Source organism: Schistocerca serialis, chromosome 7 (assembly GCF_023864345.2).
Source record: "Schistocerca serialis cubense isolate TAMUIC-IGC-003099 chromosome 7, iqSchSeri2.2, whole genome shotgun sequence".
NCBI lineage: Eukaryota > Metazoa > Arthropoda > Insecta > Orthoptera > Acrididae > Schistocerca > Schistocerca serialis.
This window is the reverse complement of record NC_064644.1, coordinates 503,775,453-503,800,544: the sequence shown is the minus strand read 5'-3', so window position 1 is coordinate 503,800,544 and position 25,092 is coordinate 503,775,453.

Below are 25,092 nucleotides of genomic sequence, written 5' to 3'. Positions count from 1 at the left end.
GAAATAAAACAAAAATTGAATGTCTGGCATTTGCTGATGACATGGCAATATTGGCAGATGACATCGAAACAGCAAAGATTCAGATAGAAATGCTGCATGAGATCGCTGAGAAGACAGGTCTACAAATATCGTATGAAAAGACAGAACTGATGATACAGGACAAAACAGACCCAACACAGACATTGCAAACTAAATATGGAATAATTAAGAGAGTTCATAAATTTAAGTATCTAGGGGAATGGATTACACCGACAGGGTTACCAAATGTTTCACTACAGGAAAGAGCAATAAAGATGGAAACGGCATACCAGCTATGCCGAAATGTATACAATAAAAAGTCGATCTCCATCAATGCCAAGCTCAGGCACTACAATGCGGTAATAAAACCAGAAAGTTTGTATGCGATTGAATGCATCCCACTGAACAGAAAACGTCTGTTGGAGAAATTGGAAATAAAAGAGAGAAAAATACTGAGAAAGATCTTAGGACCTAAAAAGGATGGACAGGATTATAAATTGCGATCCAATAAAGAGTTATACGAGAAAATTGAAAAACTGACAACATCCTTTAAAAAGAGAAGACTGAGTTTCTATGGGCATGTCAAAAGAATGGCACCAGAAAGAACGGCAAAGAAAATCCTGGAATACATGGAAAGCAGAAAGACACAAATTAACTGGCTGAAAGAAGTAAAAGAAGACATTGCAGAAATGAACATTATACCAGAGACAGTTTACAACAGAATGGAATATAGGAATGCCATCAACAAAATACAGGGATTCAAAGACCGAACGCAATCAAAGAAGACGGGAACAACCTGGTCGCAAGAACGTAAAGAAGCCCACTCAGAAAAAATGAAGAAGTACTGGGAAGAACGCAAGAAAAAGCACAAGAAATGACTTATGCTTAGCGTAGTCCAAAGTTGACTGTAACGAATAATAATAATAAAGGAGAACGTACTATTTTTATATATTAGATAAGTTACAATGATTTTCTTGTGAATAAATACATTGTTGTTACTATAGTTGAAAGAATAGAATGAAAGACCATTTCATATTACTGTAAAAACTGATATGTGAAAGAACCACGTATGTGGTCGCCAAATATCAAAGGAACATGGACTATAATGAAAACGAAGATTTTGCAATGCCCGAGAACACTCTGGCGCAAGTGGAAGACAGTATGCAACAAACATTTTGTGAAGTGAATCATTGGGCTCAGACGTGTGAGTGTAAACTGCCCGGCTTCGCCCAAAGGGGCAGTGAAACGTTACAATAATTAATTCCGGTGTAAGATGGAGTATTATGATCTCTGTAGAAAAACAGTATCTATGTTAAGGTTGATCTTGTTTTGTCACATTCTTGTATCTTTGCCATTTTAGCGTTGAGTAGGACTTGGGCGCCGGCCGGCGTGGGCGAGCGGTTCCAGACGCGGTTCCGCGCGACCGCTACGGACGCAAGTTCGAATCCTGCCTCTGGCATGGATGTGTGTGGTGTCCTTGTTCTAGAGGCCTGATGACCTCAGAAGTTAAGTCCCATAGTGCTCAGAGCCATTTGAACCATTTTAGGACTTGGGCAGATGGGAGCAATTCCTTTCGTTATCTAATAATAACCATTAAAGTGAAGAAATCGGTGTACACAATTATTATTATTGTCCTGTGGCATCTTTTACTGTAGAGAAGGCGAACAAGTTTAGCTGTTCTTCGAGGCTGTAAGAGGAGGTAAGTGAAAGGATTAATTCCTGGTTGGCTTTCATTGTGTCAAAATAGCCTCTTGTACAGAACGTAAAAATTACGCGCGTATATTCTCACCCTTTTCAAGATCTGGCAGTCTTTAACTTTCAGATTTCACATTCAAAACATAAAAGGAGTAATACTTTCCTCCAGGTCAGCTCATCAAAGAAACCCTCTGCCTGCTGCCTGTCATACCGATCTAAAGCGAGACAGGTTTTTCTTTTTTTTTTATCGTAAAACTAACCATAATCATTAAATATGACACCAGGAAATAACCCGTTAGTACCTCTCTCGCTAATGTAAATCCCTTTTGAGTGCAGCGACTAACGATTCCATCGAAAATCATCCTCAAATTGTGGGTGTGCCTGATTTTCCAAATTATTAAATTATTTTTTTCTCACTAAACAGACAACAAATCTTCTATCCCTATCAGCAAACGCAAGTAATATAGAAGGGGATTTTACACAACCCAATTATTGTTGGTCGTGACTTCAATCTACCCTCTACATATTGGTATGGAAATGAGCGTTTGGCGTCATTGACCGGGAGGCCCCTTACGGGGAAGGTCCGGCCACCTTGGTGCAGGTCTTATTACATTCAACGCCATTTTGGGCGACCTGCGCGCCGGATGGGAATGAAATTATGATGAAGACAGCACAACACCTAGTCCCTGAGCGGAGAAAATCCCCGACCCAGCCGGGAATCGAACCCGGGCCCGTAGGACGGCAAATCCGTCACGTTGACCACTCAGCTATCAGGGCGGACTATATGTTGGTGAAAATACATGTTTAAAGTCGGTGATGGACATAAAACGACGCCCGAACTCGTACTGAATGCTTTCCCAGAAAATTATATTGAACAATTAGTTCAGAAGCCCACTCTAAGTGTAAATGGTTGCGAAAACATACTTGACTAAATTACAGACCCGTATCACTAACATCGATTTTCAATAGGATTTTGGATCATATTCTGTCTTCGAACCTTTTGAATTATTTTGAATAATCCTGAGCAGAGAGGGAGCATCATGATGGGTACCGGGATTGGTGACAACGAGGTCGTGTAGCAAGACTGAATACCGTAACATGTAAAAATATGTTTAAAACAGCAGATAAGAATTCGTTTGACGCCTTGCTAAAAGACAGTCTCCGTTCCTTCTAATCTGACTAGGTAGGCGTAGAGCAGATGTGGCTTAAATTCAAAGAAATAGTGTAACTGAGAGATATATAACAAGTAAATTAACAAGAGATAGTACTGATCCCCCACAGCACAAAACAAGGTAGAACACTGTTGTACAAGCAACGTAAAAGGCATACCAAATTTAAAAGCATGGAAAATTCCCAAGATTAAGTTTTACAGAAGCTCGAAATTTAGAGCGATCTTCAATGCTAGATACTTTTAATAGCTTCCACGTCGAAACTTTATATCGAAATCTGGCAGAAAATCTCAAGAGGTTCTGGTCGTACATGAAGAACACTAGCTTCTAGACGCAGTCAATATCTTCACTGCACGATAGCAATGATAATGTTACTGTGACAGTGCTGCTAAATCACAGTTACTAAATATGGTTTTTCGAAATTCCTTCACCAAAGAAAACGAAGTAAATATTGCAGAATGGGAATCAAGAACAATTGCCAGCAGAGGAGCTTGAACATAGACATCCTCAATATAGTGAAGCAGCTTAAATCAATAAAGGCAACGCCTCCTGTCCAAATTATACACCAGTTATGTCGCTTTCGGAGCATACTGATACAATAGCTCCGTACTCAGCATTAATATACAAACGCGCGCTAGTCGCAAGATTCTGGAAAGTTGTACAGGTCATATCAATACTCAAGAAAGGAAATAGGAGTTACCTGCTGTATTACAGATCTGTATCACTAACATCTATTTGCAGTAGGATTCTGGAAAGCATACTGTGTTCGAACCTTATGAATTACCTCCAATAAAACGATTTATTGACAGATAACCAACAAGGATTCAGAAAATATCGTTGTTGTGGACAGGGGATCTCAGATTGATTCCATGTTTTCAGACTTCCAGAAGACTTTTGACTCCGTTTCTCAAGAAGGACTTCTAATCAAGTTGTGTGCCTACGAAGTATTGCCTCCGTTCCGCAATTAGATTCGTGATTTCCTGTCAGAAAGATCACAGTTCGTAGTAAGTTCCAGAAATTTATCGACTAAAACAGAAGTAATATTTGGCGTTCTCCAAGGAAGTGTTATAGACCCTCTGCTGTTCCTTACGTATATAAACTGTTACGGTGTAAAGTCAGCGCTGGCACGTCAGTCGAGAGCGACAGAGAAGAGGAGGCTGTGAGAAAAGGTCACCCAATCTTACGCTGATTGAGCTCCCCTCCAGAACGACAACGTGGCAGCAGTGGCCCCTTTGTGAAGAGGACATAAGCGCCGCGCCCGACTGGTGGCAGCCCACTTGGATAGCAGCTTTAACGTTAACCACTTCTGAGCCATGGCTGGCTCATGTTATCCGTTGGATTAAACTTTGGTTGCTATTCTGTGTTTAGCCTCCCACGAGTGGCAGCAGCAATCTGTATCTATATTCGCACCTTGTACTATCTTTGGCCTGGCGCTTATAGTTTCTGGCTGTGTTGTGTGCGACCAGTTGGTCGATTGGCATAGAGCAGCGAGGAAATCTCTGCGGTACGTAGTTTGGCTGGGGCCGCTGGCGGCGTCTATGTGTGGTTGGAGTGCATGGTGCTGTTACCATTGCGATGAGATCCGTGGCTCATCGATCCTGGATATGAAAGTTGAGTTTTGACTCAATCTACCAGCAAGTCACGACTGTTCACATAGTGTCATCTGGATTTTGTTTTCGGCTGTTGGGACATTCCCGCGAGCAACAACGTGTGTTTTCAAGTTGGCTAATCTTAACCACCCTCCGGTGGGGTTTAACTGTGCTTGGTTATTTTGAATTAAAATGCAGCAGCGGAATTATCTACCTTGTGGCCATTAACGTTCCGGTTACCTGCCCTGGCCGTTGATGTAAATTCAGGCAGTGTATTTTCCTCATCGTGTTGTCGCTGTCCAGCACGGTGTGTAGTTTGGCAGCTCAATGTATGATTGGTTGTGGGCACCAATACTTTCTACGTTGTTTCATTGAACTCCCTGTTGTGTGCTGGTCAGGTGGAGCGGCTTGCTAAGAAAGGACCACCTTGTTTACGAGTTGGCAATAAGGCACACACCGATTGAGGGCAGTGTTCCGGAATAGGAAGCCCGTTTGTGCACTGCCATTCTTCAGCCAGTTGACGTCACGTCAGTGGTGGTGGGTGAGACAAGAGCGACAACTAAAATTTGTTTGAGGCTATTAAAGGCCTTGATGACACTATTTGTCTTTTGGAGGGAACCCAACCTAGTCACAGTCAGTTGCATAGGGTGCCGGCACAGCTGATGCATTTAACTAATTGGATAGCGGATCTAAGTACATTAGATTTGGAAGATCATCACAAAAAATTAGTCATAGAGTTGGCAACTTTCATGGGCGCGTTACAGTTTAAGCTTTCGAATTGGATGGGAGGAAGGTTGAAGATAGGGACTTGCGCTGTCAGGAAGAGTGCCAGCCTGTCAAGTTAGATGCTGTGTTTGCCAAGGTGCCTAAGCCTCTGGCCTATTTCTTCCGAGATATTACTGAATTGGTTATGGAGCGACTCAGTCAGGTGGAAAAATTACTGTGGTTATTGGTTCGTCTAGAAAAACATGCGACCGTCTTTCGCGTTCCACACCAAGTTATTTTGTCGTCGTTGTACCCGTTAGCTAGAAGTGAGTTGCAGAACCTCCTCTCGCGAGCCACGGCGGAGGGGATTTCTTTGCAGCAATTAATGGAGCTCGTAATGAGGCAAAGGTTGACCACTGGGGTTTGTAAACAGCTTGAGTGTCGTTACATTTGGGAAATGCAGCGGGGTGAGGAGCAATTACATCAGTATGTCTATAGAGTTCAGACAGCCTCTTTGGCCTTGCTAATTGATTTACCTGGACAAGAATTGGTCTCTATCGTTCTTAGGGGAATGCGTGTGGTGGATAAGTCACATTTTGTCTTCCGTAAGCAGCCTTCAACCAGGGAAGAGCTCCGTGACGTGGTCATAGCAGCATCCGCATTACCACTTGAGAAACATGTAGATCACGAGGTTAAGGGGCGAGACGTCGGCGCTAATTCCGGAGTATCTACATCCGCTGAAGTTATCAAAAGGGAACCCCGGAGTTGTTTCAGGTGCAGCAGTACGGCTCATTTGGTGTGCACTTCACCCTCATGCACCCAGAGCCAATAGATCACACAGGGTTGGGCCACGAACTCAGGTTCGAGCATTCAGACCTTGGCGTACTCAGGTGGTCGCTCCGTCATCATCCCCCTTGCCTAACGTTTGTTTTCGGGTAGGTGGCGAGCTGATTTCTGCTCTTTTGGATTCTGGTAGTTCCTTTTCGAGTGGTTTTTGGAATTTAGGCATCTTACGAAACTTCAGTCAGTCCCTTCGCCGGTGCAGAGATGTTGGGTGGCCAGGTGTTGCTTTTGGATGGTTGGTTCTGGGGGAGTTAATCGGTCGGCGATTTTTCCTGGCCTGGGTCCTTAGCCTTGGTTAAGGAACTGCCCGTTAATCTAATTTTGGAGTCTGATTTCATCAATAAAACTGGGTTGGTCTTGGATTATTCCGGACACACGTTTTTCTTAAAGTTGGCTCCTGAAGAGAGGTTCGGCCTTTGCGAATGCGCTAAACCTATTGTGCATCCAACTGTCGGAGCGTTGGCTGTTGCTAACGAGTTTGATCTCGCCCATCTCTTGCCCCATCAGGCTTCTCAGTTGCACAATTTGTTGCACAGTTTTCCCCAGCTCCTTAGTGATATAGCCGGCCGGTGTGGCCGTGCGGTTCTAAGCGCGTCAGTTTGGAACCGCGTGACCGCTACGGTCGCAGGTTCGAATCCTGCCTCGGGCATGGATGTGTGTGATGTCCTTAGGTTAGTTAGGTTTAAGTAGTTCTAAGTTCTAGGGGACTGATGACCTCAGTAGTTAAGTCCCATAGTGCTCAGAGCCATTTGAACCAGCCAACCTTAGTGATAAACCTGGGTGTGACTAACGTTCTTGATTATCATATCCGTCTGTCCGACAATATTCCGGTTAGACAGTCCCCATACCGCCTCTCACCCCCTAAGGTGAAGATACTTAAGGCTAAAATATCTCAGATACTCCAACAAGGAATGATTAGGCCTTCTATATACGCTTATGCTTCCCCAATATTTCTTGTACCTAAAGGTCACGGGTGTGATTTCAGACCTGTGGTTGACTACCGCCGTTTAAACGCTAAGGGTACCCCTAGCTGATCTGCATAATTCTTTTACTTGGTTTCCCTCCGCTAATTGGTTTATGATCCTTGATTTCAGTCAGGCCCTATTATCAGATTCCATTGGCTGAAGAATGTAAAAATGTTACCGCATTTTGAACTGATCCGAATTTGTTTAACAGAGTTCCTTTTGGGCTAGCAACTGGAGCGGCCATGCTTACTCGTTTGTTGAATAATATCCTTGTCTGTGTGTATAATTATTTGGACGACTTGGTCATCTATAGTCATTCGTTTGAGGATCATTTGGTGCATATCCAGCAAGTTCTTTTGAGATTACAGGGAGTCGGGCTGACCGTTAAGCCCAGTAAGATGAAGCCTAGTAAGATGACGCTAGCCAAGCAACAGGTATCTTTCTTAGGTCATATAGTGTGGGGTCAGAGTATTCGCATTGATCAAGAACGAACTAAAGTCTTACGGGCTTTGCCTGTGCCGACGGATAAGCGTTATTTCAGGCGTTTCATACCCAATTTCGCTCAGTTGGCAGCACCCTTAAATCAGTTATGCCTGAAGGGCACCCGTTTCGAATGGCGACCCGATCAGGAGGCTGCCTTTGAGCATATTAAGGCAGCGATAGCCAATCCTCCGGTCCTTGGGGTACCCGATTTTAATAAAAGGTTTATTGTTCAAACTGACGCTTCTGATGCTGGTATTTCTGCTGTTTTGCTCCAAGAGTTTGAGGGGGAGAGACAGCCATTAGCCTACGCATCTCGTCGGTTAACTGATGCCAAACTCAAGTACTCCGACTATGAGTGTGAGGCTTTGGCCATTTTATTTGCATTAGAGAAGTACTGCTTATACCTTGAACTACGGGTTTTCCAATTAGAAACCGACAATCAGGCTTTGAGCTGGGTGTTGGCTAGGCCGCATAAAACTGGCTGTATTGCCAGGTGGGCAGTACGCATTTCGGCATTTCAGTTTGAAGTTAAACATGTGAAGGGCTGTGAAAATATCCTTGCGAATGTCCTCAGCCGGATGTTCGCCGAAACTACACCTAGTGAGAGAAACCAGCTGGTAGAGGGAGACAGTCTTAATTGTATGGTGTTGGGAGAAATTCCCCTCTTGTTTGAAGATGTTGCTCAGCATCGGGATCAGGACCCTGTTTGGGCCCCCATTAAGTAACGTGTGTTGGCAGGAGAGCTGTCTGATGAGTATGTTGTTAAGAGTGGTGGGCGATGCTAAGCAGTCTAAGATCTGTTTGCCTGTAACTTTGGTGCGCCCGGTATTTCGTTATTTTCATGTTTCGTTGGTGGGTGGCCGTACTTAAAGGACTTTCCAAAAAATGAAGGAGCATTTAACTTGGCCCTCCATGGACGGGGATGTGGGAGAGATGATATCCCAATGCTGCTTGTGTAATATAGCCAAACCCAAGAATTCTCTTCAGCAGGGTTTGTTGAGTTCTGATCGAGAGTCCTGTCCTATGCACAAGCTCTATATTGGTTATTTCGGACCTTTACCTCGTACTAAGAAGGGTCATCGATATGTACTAGTTATTATCGATTCGTTCTCCAGATTTACTTCGCTGCTCCTAAGCCGTAACATTACCGCTGCCACCACTATTTATCATTGAACTAATGTCTTCAGCGTTTTTGGCCCACCCAAGCAGCTTGTTAGAGACAATGCTCCTGCTTTTCTTTCGGCTTCTTTCAAGGCCTTCTGTTTTCAGAACGGTGTCAGGCATATCACGACCACCCCATATTATCCACAGGGGTCCTTTGCGGAGGGAATTAAACGAAATCTTAAGTCCGCGTTGATTATTTATCATCAGTCTCTCCTGGCTTAATTTTGCCTTTAATACCACCAGTCGTGAAGCTTTGCAATTGCGAGCTACGCCCGCTTCCTTGATCCTTTCCTACTCAGTAAATTCCTCTCATTCGCACTTGTGGGGAAGTCAAGATCTTATTCCAGCCGCTATTAGTCCTCGTGTTATCAAGGAAAACTGGAACCGGGCCAGGCGTAATACACTCAGAGCCCATTATAAAAAACCTGAGCGTTATAATCGTAATCGAGAAACCTTTAAGGGCAGGCCAGGGGATCAAGTTCATGTCCGCAATTTCCCAGGGAGGCAGGTTCATGGCGAGAATCTTAGTAAATTTACTCCTCGATTTCTGGGGCCTTGCACTATCGTGACTATTTTAGGCCCGGTAAATCTGTTGGTCAAGGAGAACAGTGCAGGTAAGCAATATCGGGTTCACCTTAGCCAAGTTCGGGTAGCTCAGGGGTTGAATCACCCCCTCCCTGTGTTAAGTTTGAGGGTGGGGGTGGAGGGGGGGAAGGGGAGGTTGAACCATTGCTGGCTCATGTTATGCATTGGATTAAACCTTGGTTCCTATTCTATAGCGCGATTATTCTGTTGTCCTCTCTCTCTGTGAGTGGCAGCAGCGGTGTGTATCGATATTCGCACCTTGTACTATCTTTGGCCTGGCGCTTAAGTTTCCAGCTGTGCTATGTGCGACCAGTCGGTCGGTTGGCGTGGAGCAGCGGGAAAATTTCCGCGGCGCATAGTTTGGCTGGGGCCGCTGGTGGCGTCTACGCGCGGTTGGACTGTGTGGTGCTGTTTCCATTGCTATGAGGTCCGTGGCTCACCGATCCTGGACACGAGACTTGAGTTCTGACTTAATCTACCAGCAAGTCATGAATGTTCACATTGTGTCGTTTGGATTTCGTTGTCGGCTGTTGGGACATTCCCGCGAGCAACAACGCGTGTTATTTTGAACTGAATTGAAGTGCTCCAGCGCAATTTTCTGCTTTGTGGCCATTAACATTCCGGTTACCTGCCCTGGCCATTGACTTAAATTCAGCCAGTGTATTTTCCTCATCGTGTTGTCACTGTCCAGCAGTTCAATGTGTAATTGGCTGTGGGCACCAATACTTTCTAGGTTGTTCCATTGAAATTCCTGTTGTCTACTGGTCGGGTGGAGCGGAAGTTATCTTGTCGGTGGGTCCATAGACTGTCTGTCGGTTGGGTTGTCGTCAGATCGAGAATGGTTGGGCCGACTGCCTGTCTCACCTAAGCGAGCATTAGTGTTTGAATTCCAGGCCGACCCTCGGAAACTTCTGAGCGCCTTTGGGTGTACTGTCTTTTCTTATTTCTTCTTGTTGTTTGTATTTGCATGGCTTCTAGACGATTTTTAAATTAGGATTGTTTTCCCCTTAAAGCGTAAAATTTTTTGGGCCATCAGCCTAATTTAAAGAACTGTTTTAAGTAAGGCCTTTGGCCTTTCTAAAAATTTAATTCTGTTAAGTCTTAAGTGATGGGCCTTCAGCCGATTTTGAACTGAAGTTATTTTGCTCTTAAGGTGTCAGACTGTTTGGGCCTTCAGCCTAATTAATGAACTGTCTTAAGGTAAGGCCTTTGGCCTTCTCAAAATTTATTTTGGTTTGAGTCTTAAGAGATGGGCCTTCAGCAGTTTTTTTTTTTATTTAAAGTTGTTTCGCTCTTAAGGTGTGAGATGATTTGGGCCTTGAGCCTAATTGAAAGAACTGATTTAAGATAAGGCCTTCTGCCTTTTAAATTTCCATTTTGGTTTCCGTTTTAAGTTATTGGCTTTCAGCCGATTTTAAATTAAAGTGGTCTTGCCCTTAAGGCATGAGTTTGTATGACGTATTCAGCTGGTTATTAAGTTCCAAAAACTAATGCTGTGTTTTCTTTTAATTTTCTTGGATCTTGTAATGTTTGGTCAAATAAATAATGTTGTATGTTCGAGTGTAACTGACAGCCGCTTATTTTGGCCCCTTTCCACAATTTAAACTACCTGTCCTGTCCTGCAGGTTTATCAGGGCGTCTCAACTTCCTTAGAAATCTTTAGGCAGCACAAACTTGTGTTTGTCTATACTGAAGACTGATTATTTTGTATGTCGACCTTTGCTTGCGACACGTCTTCCAGTGTTAAGTACTGTAATTGTCTTTTGTAATAAAACTCATTAATAGTAGTTGTTTGAATGTTTGTCTAGCAAACCGAGTATGCAGGATTCCTAGACACAACGTAAACAATTTGGAGACAATCTGAGCAGCCCTCTTATGTTGTTTACAGATGACGATGATATTTACCGTCTTTTAAAGTCATCAGATGATCAAAACCAATTGCAAAATGGTTTGAATAAGATATCTATAAGATGCGAAAAGTGGCAATTGACTCCAAATAATGAAAAGTGTGAAGTCGTTCATACAAGTAGTAAAAGAAATCCGCTAAATTTTGGATACACTATAAATCGCGCAAATTTAAAGGTTATGCGTTCATCTAAGTACTTAGGAGTCACAACCACGAATAACTGAAACTGGAACTATCACATAGATAATGTTGTGGAGAAAGCGAACCAAAAACCGCTATTTATTGGCGGAACACTTAGAAAACGCAAGAGGCCAACTAAAGAGATTGCCTACACTACGTTTGTCCATCCTCTTCTGGAGTAATGCTGCCTAGTGTGGGATCTGTATCAGATAGGGCAGCCGGAATATAAGGAAAAAGTTCTAAGAAGGGCAACTATCTTTGTATTATCACGAAATAGTGGAGAGGGTGGCACGGATATGATATGCGAATAGTGGTAGCAGTCATCAATGGCGTTTCTCTTTGCGGCAGTTGCTCCTCATGACATTTCAGTCCCTAGCTTTCTCTTCCGAGTGCGGAAATATTTTGTTAGCGCCCACTTACATATGGAGAAATCATCTTCACAATAAAATAAGAGATATCAGAGCTCGCACGGGAAGATTTCAGTGTCCGTTTTTCCCGTGCGCTGTTAATGTGTGCAGCAGTAGAGAAATAGAGTGACTGTGGTCCGATGAATCCTACGCCAGGCAGTTAATTGTAAATTGCAGAATAATCATGTACATGTGGAATATTCTGTGCAGAAACTTTTAACAATCGGTCTTCTCGTTAGCTATTAATACAAGACCTTCATGTGGTCAACAGACGCATTGCCACAAAGTTTACTATACATACCATTACATACTGAGCTTGTTTACGAGATGTCGATAGAATCAAAATGCAACTTTTGATCAACAAGATTTCCATGTATTTCCAGTGTAGTCTACGTCTGTCCCTGGACTCTCTGTGTCTCACTATTATATAATCTCTCTGAAATCTTCCGATGGCCCCAGGTTTCTTCCACGTATACAATTGTTTTTCGCGACGCTTATAGCAAGTGTGGGCAATAATGAAATTGTTTTCTGTGGAGAAAACATACCCTGCAACTACCCCTTTCATTCCTTCCCTCAGTCCCCGTTGTTCTAATTTTCCATCTCATCCTCTCCACCTCCCCCCCCCCCCCCTCCTTCAACTCCCCCTGTCGCCCTACACCCTCCCGCCTCGGTACAATAAAATTTTCGTCTACTTCAACTATCCGAATAATTTCTTTTATTTCATCACACATTCTTTCAATTCCTTCATAGGGTGTATTGCAGCTGTATGCAAACACATTGAATAATTTTCACTGACGTGTATAGAAAGTCGTGCGGAGTTGTAGTGGGTTCGAAATACATTTGAATTAGTGAGAATTTTTGGAAATGTGACAGAATTAGTGAAAAAACTGCAAAAAATTCTGTTGGATATCGATGACACGAGATGGTAAATAATAACACATTTGTATAACAAAAAGCACTGTAAGAACAAAGCCAAGAAAACAATGTAAAGAATTGCTGTATTTAGGAATCGAAACTATGAAATATAGGTAATATGCGCCAAAGTGGCGTGATACGTGCATATAATAGTTTGAGAGTGAATACATCGAGAATGCAGAGAAAGTCCAGAAATTAAAAACAAAAGCGCCAGCACATAAACCCGCGGCCTCTTGGGAGGAAAGCCTAGTTCGACAGTTGGAAGCTCATAGGACTGAAGGGATCAGAAAGATCTCTTGAACCGCAGGGACACATTCTCAAACCTCCATAATACGGTCGGTTGTTTCTGACAGTCGTGGATTGCGTATTGGTATGACACTGGGCTGGTTCCCGGGAGGTTTCGGTTCAAATTCCCGCCCAGACATCAGATTTACGTTTTCTGGGGTTTCCCCTGTGACTCAAATAGTCAGGTGGTTCCTTTCAACGGGACAAGGCCGATTTCCTTCCCTATTCTAGACGTCTCCTAATTCGAGTTTACGCTTCTCCCTTAATGACCTCGTCATCGACAGGACTTCAGAACCTACTCTTCCTCTTTGTCCGAACATCGATATAACGCTGCTAACATGGTGTAGCATTAACGTAACATTCACAATGGGACATGTTTGGTGGAACCAGTATCCTCGATGAGAATTTGTATTTCTAGTCCTCGGTCTTCCCAAACGCTAATTTAATGAATATAATAAAGCTGTATTATTCCATATTACTTATACTCAGAACGTTAAACGCAATAAAGTTGTTACACCAGTTGTCAGATAAGTTTTATGCATGTTCTTCAGCCCAGGAGCTTCAGTTAATTTTAGACTGTTTTAAGGCCAGAGCTTTTACATTCTTAAGAAGCAAGGAGTTCCTGTTTAACAACGCACTCGAAACTACTGCTTACCTTGCCTGAGGGAGGTGTTACACATAAGCTTTAAAGCTGTACCACCCCCTTTATGAGGTCCTGGGCACAAAAAGCCGACAGCCCTGATTTTATTGCATCGCTAACAACTGTAAGACACTTTTATACACTGCCAGTTGATGACCTCCCTGTTAACTTTCCTGAAGCTGATTCCATTTTTTGTACAGAAGAAACAGATATAACCAACTGGTAGAACATGCTCCAAGACGCCTCGCTAAAGACGGTTTCATAATTAAATCTTGCTCTGAGACAGACAAATGACTTATAAACGTGCCTAAAAACGTCACCTAAACTACTACGCAATGCAAAATGTAACTCGTTCTAATCGACTCAAATGTGTATTCTTAATCAAGGATTGTAATCATTACACAGATACACATCGTTATATAATAAATAAAAGAATTTCTAGAAACTGCGGTATAATACTTTAAATTAATGTCTTTTTCATCTCCCCATTCATTGGGTATAACGATAAAGCCGCCGGCCGCGGTGGTCGTGCGGTTCTAGGCGCTCCAGTCCGGAGCCGCGCTGCTGGATCTAGACACTACAGTCTGGAACCGCGCGACTGCTACGGTCGCAGGTTCGAATCCTGCCTCGGGCATGGTTGTGTGTGATGTCCTTAGGTTAGTTAGGTTTAATTAGTTCTAAGTTCTAGGGGACTGATGACCACAGCAGTTGAGTCCCATAGTGCTCAGAGCTATTTGAACCATTTTGTACGATAAAGCCCGGTGTACTGCAATTAAGGTGAGAGTGTATTTACATTATGATGTCACCTATAATTACAATTTAGTTATGTCTTTGGATTTTGGTAAATAACAGAGCCGTGTCATCAACTGCTTAGATGTACAAAGTGAAGCACCTACCTGCTTCACCTCAAATGTTTTTGACCTGTCTTAAGGATATTAGTTAACTGTTTTCACCAAGGCGAAGAGTGACAAAAATTTCATTAAATACCTAAAAATGTTTTTTTGTAACCTTATGAACTATTGACGTACAAGCTTCAACTTTTTTTCTCAGGTACAACATACTCTGTCATTAGAACAACAGTGTGAAAAAATCTATGATAAAACTACAGTCATACTCGTTAAATTGCAGCACCAGGATGTATGCATGAGCTGAAAGTAACATTGTACTGCAGATTAGCTATGTGACAAGACCCAAAAGACTGGAACTGTAGAACTATTATGATCTCTGACATTGAAAATTCTGTACGTGATAACCAAACCTAAATGACTTCGCCTTCCAGCAAAGAACTGTTGAGAGATTAGTTTCACATCATCAGTATTTTTATGATTTAAGGCATCCAGAATTACCTTTAACGCATTTCAGGAATACTTTCCACTACAAAATAAAATAACTGAAAAAATCGGTCAAATATTTTGTGTAATCTACATGATTTCGTGCATCATTCAACGGCTCGTCAAATGCTATTTTAATTTATTTCTCACTTTTACACCAATCATTTCGCAAAACATGTGATGGATTTTTTTTTCAATTTCTTTAATTAATTTTCAAGTATTATTCAGAAATTAAGTTGCTACTTATACCTCATTTGCTTTCCTAGCGTCTTCCGTTCTCGAAATGTCTTGCACTTAGTACTTGATTCGAGAAACATCATTCTGTCAATTAAGGACCACACTAATGTAACTTTTTGTGCTCAAAATAGCTACGCCTTGAAAAAGATAAACTTTTTGACACCTCGTCAGCCTTTCTAGCATCTTCTATTGTCGAAATGTCCGAAATTTGGTATTTGATTCGAAGGAAGTCATTTCGACAGTTAAATATCACAGCAACGCGACTTTTTTCCCAAAAATTGCTTTCAAAACGAGATGAGCTTTTCTGGCACTTCATGTTCGCAGCATCAGTTACTGTTGGTGAAATATTTTGATTTTCCTTCAAACCACTAAATAAGTTTTTCTTCATTACCCTTATTACTTTCAAGCAATTAAATAAATTTTTACAAAACTAGACCTCACGCTGGTTGGTTTTATATCGCACTTGTTGATTTCTCATTTTTCGTTTTAGTATGAAAACTCGTACAAAAATTTATCGTGTAATTTTCCCTCAAATTACAAAGTTTTTTCTTAATAAATGTAGTTGCTTTAAAACAATTAAATATTTTCCTGTAAAAGTAGACCTCACGCTGGTCAGTTTGGTATCCCATTTGTCTGTTACCCAACTCTTCATATGGCTCTGAAAATTTGTGCAAAACCGATTGTGTAATTTATACGAAGTCTTGTTTTGCTCTGCTCAAACATTTGATCAAATATAAAATCTAATTAAAAAATAATGAATATAAGCTCGTTAGTCTTATTTCACAGCAGATTTGCTTTTGACAGTATAAACCGAGGAAGACAAGTCTTTAATGAAATGAACTATCTCAGTAAAACATGTTGGTTAGACTTGAGCACTTGGATCACTGTTGTTAGTCATCGTAGCAGTTAAGTTTTCGCATTTTGACTGTTGCATTTGTCTCGTCTTCATTACAGTGAAGCTGTCGATGGTGGGAAGATAAATGGGTTATAAGATTCCACCGAAATTGCTACAGAAGTGGCGATTTATTTTTATCAGTCCTGATACCCTTTCTTTTGTCAAAATACAGCACAGTCTACAAAACTTCACGTTGCTCACCTTATAATACAGTAGCAGTTAAGACTTAATCCTGAAACAGAGTGATTTATTGTCAATAACTTATGAGAAAAATCATTACCGGTATAAAAACACACGTGCAGTTTCTTCCCTTACACTGTTGCAATCCCTTAAAAATTACATTATAACATTGAAATAAATAATTAGTTCTATATCTCGCTATGTAAGAAAGTTTCACATTTTAATCATTTGACCAAATATTCCTATCTTTGTTTGTTTATCGAATCGTTTGAGAAGGATTGCAGAGCAACCAAGCGTAGCGAGTCGGCCACTACCAGTTGTGAAAGTGGAAACGCCAAAGGATCAGTTCACACACGCGCCCCTAATGAATGGGTCATAATGCAACACATGCACTGGGAAAAATCGTCATCCCAAAAATGGGGAAGTTGCTGAACATGCACTCTCCTTAATTTATGATCACAAACTACCCAAATTTGATGCCCTCTTACCTCCCCTCATTCCTCCCACTCCCTTCCTCCTCCACTAAAGGGGAATATACACGCTTTTTCAAACGGTCAACTGGTATCATACTCCACACATTTACCTGTGGCTTACCGCCTTCCAGCTGGCAGATGAGTGGCACTTGGCCCACCTTAAGATGACAGCCCAGCATCGGCCCTTCGCCAACACAAAAGGATGTAACGTCAATTAAACAATACGAAATAAACGATGGCCGCCACGCCCTGGTTGGGGCACAGCTGCTTAGGTCAAACCTCTCCCACCCCCCCCCCACCCCCCCACCCACCCACACACACACACACATAATCAAGCACCTGTGAAAAATAAAAATATAATTGTGACGATAATACACACATTCTTCCCACTAAAATAGGCGCAGTCCATTTTCTTTTAGTTTTACGAGCAAAGTCTATGTAGCTTTTATGTTCGACTTCAGGATACAACTCGCATCTCAGTTTTTCGACATCCATGCCGATTACAAACGATCAGATTCCAGAGGCCTATACATGTCCGCCCTGCATGAAATTGGGGGAAAAAAAGTTCCACTATTTTGCTGCGAAAACTACCAATAATCACACACTGTCCTAATTATTTCGAGACCATCATGTAAATAAAGAAAAAGCTAGAATCTAAACTCGGAAGAAAAAATATTTATGTTGAGTAATTTTTTTCAGTTCTATGGACAAATTACACGACCTGAGAGCATCTCTCGCGTTCAAATAAGTATCTGTAAATAAACTGTCATACACCCGTGTACTACAAACATTACGGAGTACAATCTTTCACGCCATTTGGTCACATGTGGGAAAGAAACACAATCATTTTATGTTTGACAAGAAGCTTAATTCAGGAGTATGTTGCTGTGTTGTACACTATGGCAGGTTCCGTTTTACCAATGCTAAGCAACATCACACTGGGGTTTACGAAACATATCGTGAGAGCCTGTCTTGTAATTGAAACTCCTACAAGATTTTACCATGTCTCTCTCTGTCTCCCCCGATACATCGAAATCAAATACCGGTAGTGTGGCTATATTTGACATTTTTTATGCATAACTCACCTCTACCGACCTGTCTGTAAAGTTTCTGTCATACAGAAGACAATGAATCGCAATAGCCGCAGATTCATGTGTTCTAGTTTTGTAAGCAATTTGATCTTCACAGCCTGTTCCACACAATTTACTCATACGTAAGGAAAAAACATTATGATTCTAGGTTCCACAGTGAGCTATAATTCAAGTGGTGTGTTCTTTATAATTAGATTTTATAAAGTATGAAATAACATAGGACTTGCGGTAACACATAGTTTTACACACGCAATCATGACAATAACAATAAATATATCATGTTTCCACAAGAAGAGATACAGCAAATTTCCACTAGTTTTATGAGAAAAATTGGTGAATTTTTGAGAGAACTATCTGCATACTAACTTTAACCAGTTATGCCTTGTAGTAGAACTTTGTGTAAGATTTTACCACGTCTCTCTCTTCTCATCTATCGAAAAACAAATATCGTGTACCTGTTGACATTGAGCATATTACGTATAGACGTATCACTCCATTGAGGCCGGTGACAAGTCGTCAAAGTGGCCTGCACAGACCTGCATAAAGTTTTATTGACTGTACTGGAGGAAGACCATATCCAACAGACTATCAGTCACACAAGACTGTACCTGTATTGTTCCTTCTTAAGCACTTTAATACATTCCTTTTTTTTTCGTGTGCGACATATCCAAGCCGTGTACGACTACAGCTTTGTACACAACTACTCGCTTTGTTCTCTACCATGACTTCGAGCTCTGCGTCAGGTGCTAAAATGACATTAACATGTTTCGATCCACTGGCTCTCACAGGAAACTGAACATCACATGGTTTAAACTACGCAACTCCCACAATACACAGATTGGTAGAAATAAAACACAGAGACTATGTTTCTCTGTGACAAAAATGTAGAATATATCGTAACATATGGAAACTGGAAGAGTTTTTGGCATTGTAGAGCGTTTCCAATAGCTATCCGAAGATTATGACCTGTACAGTTAATTTAATGTTCCACAGCAACAGGGTAGCAGATGTCTGAATGTTCCATTTCAGAGAGCATTTTCCCCATTTTACAGTCATGTGCATGATTACTGTTCCGGTGTTGACCATTGTCAGAAAGTGTTGTTCACATCAAGCATAAGGTAGCAGAAATAAAAAGAGGTACTGTAATCTTATTGGTGAGAAAAAAGAACATGTGGAGGGTATCACAGCATAGGGAAACAGGATGAGTCTGCAGAATTGAAAACGCTTCCAAACAATTATCTGAAGGTGATGACTTCTACATTTAATCCCATGCTCCACAGTGACAAGTAGCAGAGGCTCCCCCATCTCAACAAAGTGGTGTCAGTCAGTCATTATGTGGTAGTCAACAGAGTACCAGTGGACAGACGGGACTGAAAAGACACCATTCATATGGGACGATGTACTCTAATATGAACTGCATTTGATAGAGCTATCAATTTTTGCAATTTTACCACTTGTTCCATAACTTCAGTGCCAGCCAATGACATAGCAGATTACTTCTCAGTGTCTGTATCGTCGCTATATCACCTCTCTACTACTTTGCAAGTTCTGTATACTAGATTGCAAATGCAGAAAGATGACTGTGCAGTACATCCATTTGGCCACATACACCAAAGTACACGAGACAGCGTCCTATACCGATGCAATTAGGTTATCTACATATTTCCAGCGCATCGACCATAGTGCAGATTTTATGATTACGACAGGCCACCTATCCCTGTGTGGGTGAGTGTTACAAAGTATTCTCATATTCGTAGGATGAAGTCGAGATAGACAGACCCATCCCACATTGTCGTTGACCAATCCTCCCTTCAACATCTACTGTATCTTACCCATAGCACCCACTGAAATGCACTAGATCTCCCCAGATGCTGTGTGTCAAGGAGGGCAGCACATCTTATCAGTGTTGCAGTGATGTTGTTTGTGTATGATGGAGCTCATGAAGGATGAAGTTTAAACATTTCACGTAAATCAACCGTGCTATCAATTCAGAAGCATTATTCCATGGTCTGGAGTAAGTACCAGGAAGGTACCGGCATGAGAGAAATGATTGTAGAGCATAAGCAGACACTGCTTTGGTTACACGGTTCTCCACATGAAAATTCTATTTTGTTAAAACAATATGGTTTCCAAAGTGTCAGTCATGATGAATGCAATGCTCTTAACACTCTAATGCAGGATATATTCGTTCAACATCAGACATGCAACCACCCCGCACGTTCCTACCCCTATCACTATTGTGATAAACTTTAAAATGGTAATACTACTTCATTCTACACTATTCTGGCGTCCTAGGAAGGCGTTATCTGTGTATATCCGCCGCTCGATCTCGTTATAAATCAACTAGAACGAAGTCAGGAGACTGCTGTTCGGTATCTTAGGAAAGAAATGGATTTTATACGTATTTTTAAGCTGGAAACGTAATTATACTCATTCACACTTCCCACATCAACCATGGTCATCATTAGTAGTAATAGTATCGGTTTTGACGTATGGGCTATGTTTCACTTGGAAATAGAGCGAGGAAAAACTGATATGAATATTTTCGGTAACTGGCACGCTGTGGTACCACCTAAGCCCTGCTGCACGAAAATGCACACGAAAAAGCAGCAGTTTCTTTCGAGGGAGTAAGCGCCACAATTGGTAGCCAGAGGAGATGTAACAGTCTTGTTACTGGTTACAGTTGCATCACCACAGCTCTGCTATCATTCCTCTTGTACAAAGAAGTCCTAGTCTGATGTTAGGTAGTTCAATATAGCCCCACAAAAAGCAGTCGCGTGTGTTCAGATCTGGAGAATATGGCGGCCAAACGAAACCCATGCCAGTGGGTTCTGGCTACCTGAGAGCCAGAATGCGGTCGCCCTGCTTCTATGAGGTCGAGCGCCGTCTTGCATGAACTACATCTTGTTGAAATCAGGGCCACTTTGGATAGTGGGGATGAAATCGTCTTCTTGTACTTTCGGTAGTTACTGTGCCAACAAGGAATATCACACCAGTTATTCCATGACTAGACATTGCACACCACACAGTCTCCCATTGAGGGTGAAGAGACTTCCCGATTGAAAAATGTGGATTCTCAGTACCCCAAACACGCCAATTTTGCTTATTGACGAACCCATCCAAATGTAAGTGCGCTACATCGCTAAACCAAACCATACATTTGCATACCAATTCCCACCATGCCAGCAGCCACCCATGCAGTTTGAGCATCCAACGAAAACCGTTCACAAGTTGTGACGATTTCATTTCATATAATTCAATAACTACACTCCTGGAAATGGAAAAAAGAACACATTGACACCGGTGTGTCAGACCCACCATACTTGCTCCGGACACTGCGAGAGGGCTGTACAAGCAATGATCACACGCACGGCACAGCGGACACACCAGGAACCGCGGTGTTGGCCGTCGAATGGCGCTAGCTGCGCAGCATTTGTGCACCGCCGCCGTCAGCGTCAGCCAGTTTGCCGTGGCATACGGAGATCCATCGCAGTCTTTAACACTGGTAGCATGCCGCGACAGCGTGGACGTGAACCGTATGTGCAGTTGACGGACTTTGAGCGAGGGCGTATAGTGGGCATGCGGGAGGCCGGGTGGACGTACCGCCGAATTGCTCAACACGTGGGGCGTGAGGTCTCCACAGTACATCGATGTTGTCGCCAGTGGTCGGCGGAAGGTGCACGTGCCCGTCGACCTGGGACCGGACCGCAGCGACGCACGGATGCACGCCAAGACCGTAGGATCCTACGCAGTGCCGTAGGGGACCGCACCGCCACTTCCCAGCAAATTAGGGACACTGTTGCTCCTGGGGTATCGGCGAGGACCATTCGCAACCGTCTCCATGAAGCTGGGCTACGGTCCCGCACACCGTTAGGCCGTCTTCCGCTCACGCCCCAACATCGTGCAGCCCGCCTCCAGTGGTGTCGCGACAGCCGTGAATGGAGGGACGAATGGAGACGTGTCGTCTTCAGCGATGAGAGTCGCTTCTGCCTTGGTGCCAATGATGGTCGTATGCGTGTTTGGCGCCGTGCAGGTGAGCGCCACAATCAGGACTGCATACGACCGAGGCACACAGGGCCAACACCCGGCATCATGGTGTGGGGAGCGATCTCCTACACTGGCCGTACACCACTGGTGATCGTCGAGGGGACACTGAATAGTGCACGGTACATCCAAACCGTCATCGAACCCATCGTTCTACCATTCCTAGACCGGCAAGGGAACTTGCTGTTCCAACAGGACAATGCACGTCCGCATGTATCCCGTGCCACCCAACGTGCTCTAGAAGGTGTAAGTCAACTACCCTGGCCAGCAAGATCTCCGGATCTGTCCCCCATTGAGCATGTTTGGGACTGGATGAAGCGTCGTCTCACGCGGTCTGCACGTCCAGCACGAACTCTGGTCCAACTGAGGCGCCAGGTGGAAATGGCATGGCAAGCCGTTCCACAGGACTACATCCAGCATCTCTACGATCGTCTCCATGGGAGAATAGCAGCCTGCATTGCTGCGAAAGGTGGATATACACTGTACTAGTGCCGACATTGTGCATGCTCTGTTGCCTGTGTCTATGTGCCTGTGGTTCTGTCAGTGTGATCATGTGATGTATCTGACCCCAGGAATGTGTCAATAAAGTTTCCCCTTCCTGGGACAATGAATTCACGGTGTTCTTATTTCAATTTCCAGGAGTGTATCATCTCGTACTTATGGGAAAAAAGTAGATCAACGAGAAGAGAGGAATTGTTAGGATTTTTTTGTAAGTTGGTGTACATGACACACAAATATCCTCGAGTAGAATCAAACAACAAGCGGGTATGCCGCCAATGTGACCATACACATGTGGAATACTCTCAAAATGGAAAAAAATGACATCAAATTGGTAAAAATCGAGGAAAACCTGGAACAATTACAACAACTTGATGGAAAATACGTAAAATTGAGGGGAATATGACGAAATATGTAAAATCACTAAAAAAAAAAACTTCCAAAATTACGTAAGTTGACTGAGAATACATAAAATTAGAAAAATAGTGCCATGAAGTGCAGGGAATTGAGGTGGGATGGTGGTACCCAGACACTCAAGACAGAGAAAAGCTTAAAAATTATGCTGTGGCTGCATTCACATTTAACCCAGCACTTCCCCTCTAAACTATAAGGCTTTTCGTAACACATACTTCAAAAAAAGTGACAAAAGTATTACACAGAAGCGCCATATTAAAGCAGGGAAAACGAACATATCTCAATCCAAACTGTGTTCTCACACATGCAGTCGAAAATAGATATTACCAACTTACAGTTGGTTCTCACAAACAATTTTATTCCTTAAGCATTAAGGAGAAGAATCGATGCATTTATTAGACTTTAACTCATTCCCTAAGAGTGAATTGTAGGAGAGTGGACTGATGTCATTTAATAGTGTGAGGGGGGTGCATTCAAGAGTGTAGTGTTACGAGGAAATAGCTGTATTATCCTATACATGAGCAAAACTACCTAACATCAGATTAGGACTTCTTTGTGCAAGTGGAATGCTACCAGAGCTGTGGTGATGGCTCTGAGCACTATGCGACATCTGAAGTCATCAGTCCCCTAGAACTTAGAACTACTTAAACCTAACTAACCTAAGGACATCATACACTCCACGCCCGAGGCAGGATTCGAACCTGCGACCGTAGTGGTCACGCGGTTCCAGACTGAAGCGCCTAGAACCGCTCGGTCACCACGGCCGGCTGCTATGGTGATGCTACTGTAAACAGCAGTAAGACTGTTACATCTCCTCTGGCTACCGATCACGGCGCTTACTCCTTCGAAAGAAGTTGCTGCTTCCTCGTGTGTATTTTCATGCAGCAGGACGTGGGCGGTACCTCAGTGTATAAGCTATCAAAAATATTCATGTCGATTTTTCCTCGCTCTATTTCCAACTGAGAATAGCCAAATACGTCAAAATTGATACTACTGCTCTACTACTAATGATAAGCATGACTGACGTGGGGACAATGATTGGAGGGTACTTATGTTTCTGACTTAAAAATATGTATAAAATTCATTCATTCCATAAGAGACCGAACAGCAGTCTCCTGACTTCGTTCTAGTTGGTTTATAACGAATCGAGCGGCGGATGTACACAGGCAACGCCTTCCTAGGACACCAGACTAGTAGAGAATGAAGTACTATTATCATTTTAAAGTTTATCACCATAGTGATTGGGGTAGGAAACGTGGTTGTATGTCTGATGTTGGATAAATATATCCTGCACTAGAGTATTAAGAGCGTTGCATTCTGAATGGCTGACACTTTGGAAACCATATTGCTTTAACAAAATAGAATTTTCAGCTGGAGAAGCGTGTAACCAAAGCAGTGTCTGCTTATGCTCTACAATCATTTCTCTCATGCTGGTACCTTCCTAGTACTTACTCCAGACAATGGAATAATGGTTCTGAATTGATAGTACGGTTGATTTACATGAAATGTTTAAATTTCATCCTTCATGAGCTCCATCATACACAAACAACACGTTTCTTCTTAGTTGTCTGTTGTTTCACCGCAACACTCTCCTGTCTACTATACACTGACAAGAGGTTCTGCCCTCCTCGAAACACAGTATCTGGAGAGATCTAGTGCATTTCGATAGGTGCCATGGGTAAGATTGGTGTTGCAGGGAGGATTGGTCAAGGAAAATGTGGAGGGACCTGTAAATCTTCGACTTTATCCTACGAATGCAAGAATATTGTGTGACGCCCATTCACACAGGGAATGATGGCCAGTCGTAATCGTAACTTTTGCATTATGGTCAATATGCTGTAAATATGTAGATAACCTAACTGCTTCAGTGTTGGACACTGTTTGGTATACTTTGGTGTACATGGGCGAATGGAAGTACTGCACAATTGTCTATCTGCATTCGCAAGCTAGTACATGGTACCTGCAAAGTAGTGGAGTGGTGATTTAGCGATGATATAGAAACTGGATAGCATTCTGATTTGTCATTTTCTGGCATTGAAAATACGGAATAAAAGTACAATTGCTGAAATTGGTATCACTACCAACTGCCTTGCATATTACAGTACATCATCCCATATTGACGGTGTCCTTCCCATACCATCTGCCCACTGCTACACTACTGATTACCACATAAAGATTGACTGACACAATTTAGTTGAGAAGGAGGGAGCCTTGGCGAAAAACTGGATGTATGCTACTTGTCACTGTGGGGCATGGAATTATGGTTCAAATGGCTCTAAGCACTATGGGACTTAACATCTGAGGTCATCAGTTACCTAGACTTAGAACTACTCGAACCTAACTAACCTAAGGACATCACACAGTCCATATTTGAGGCAGG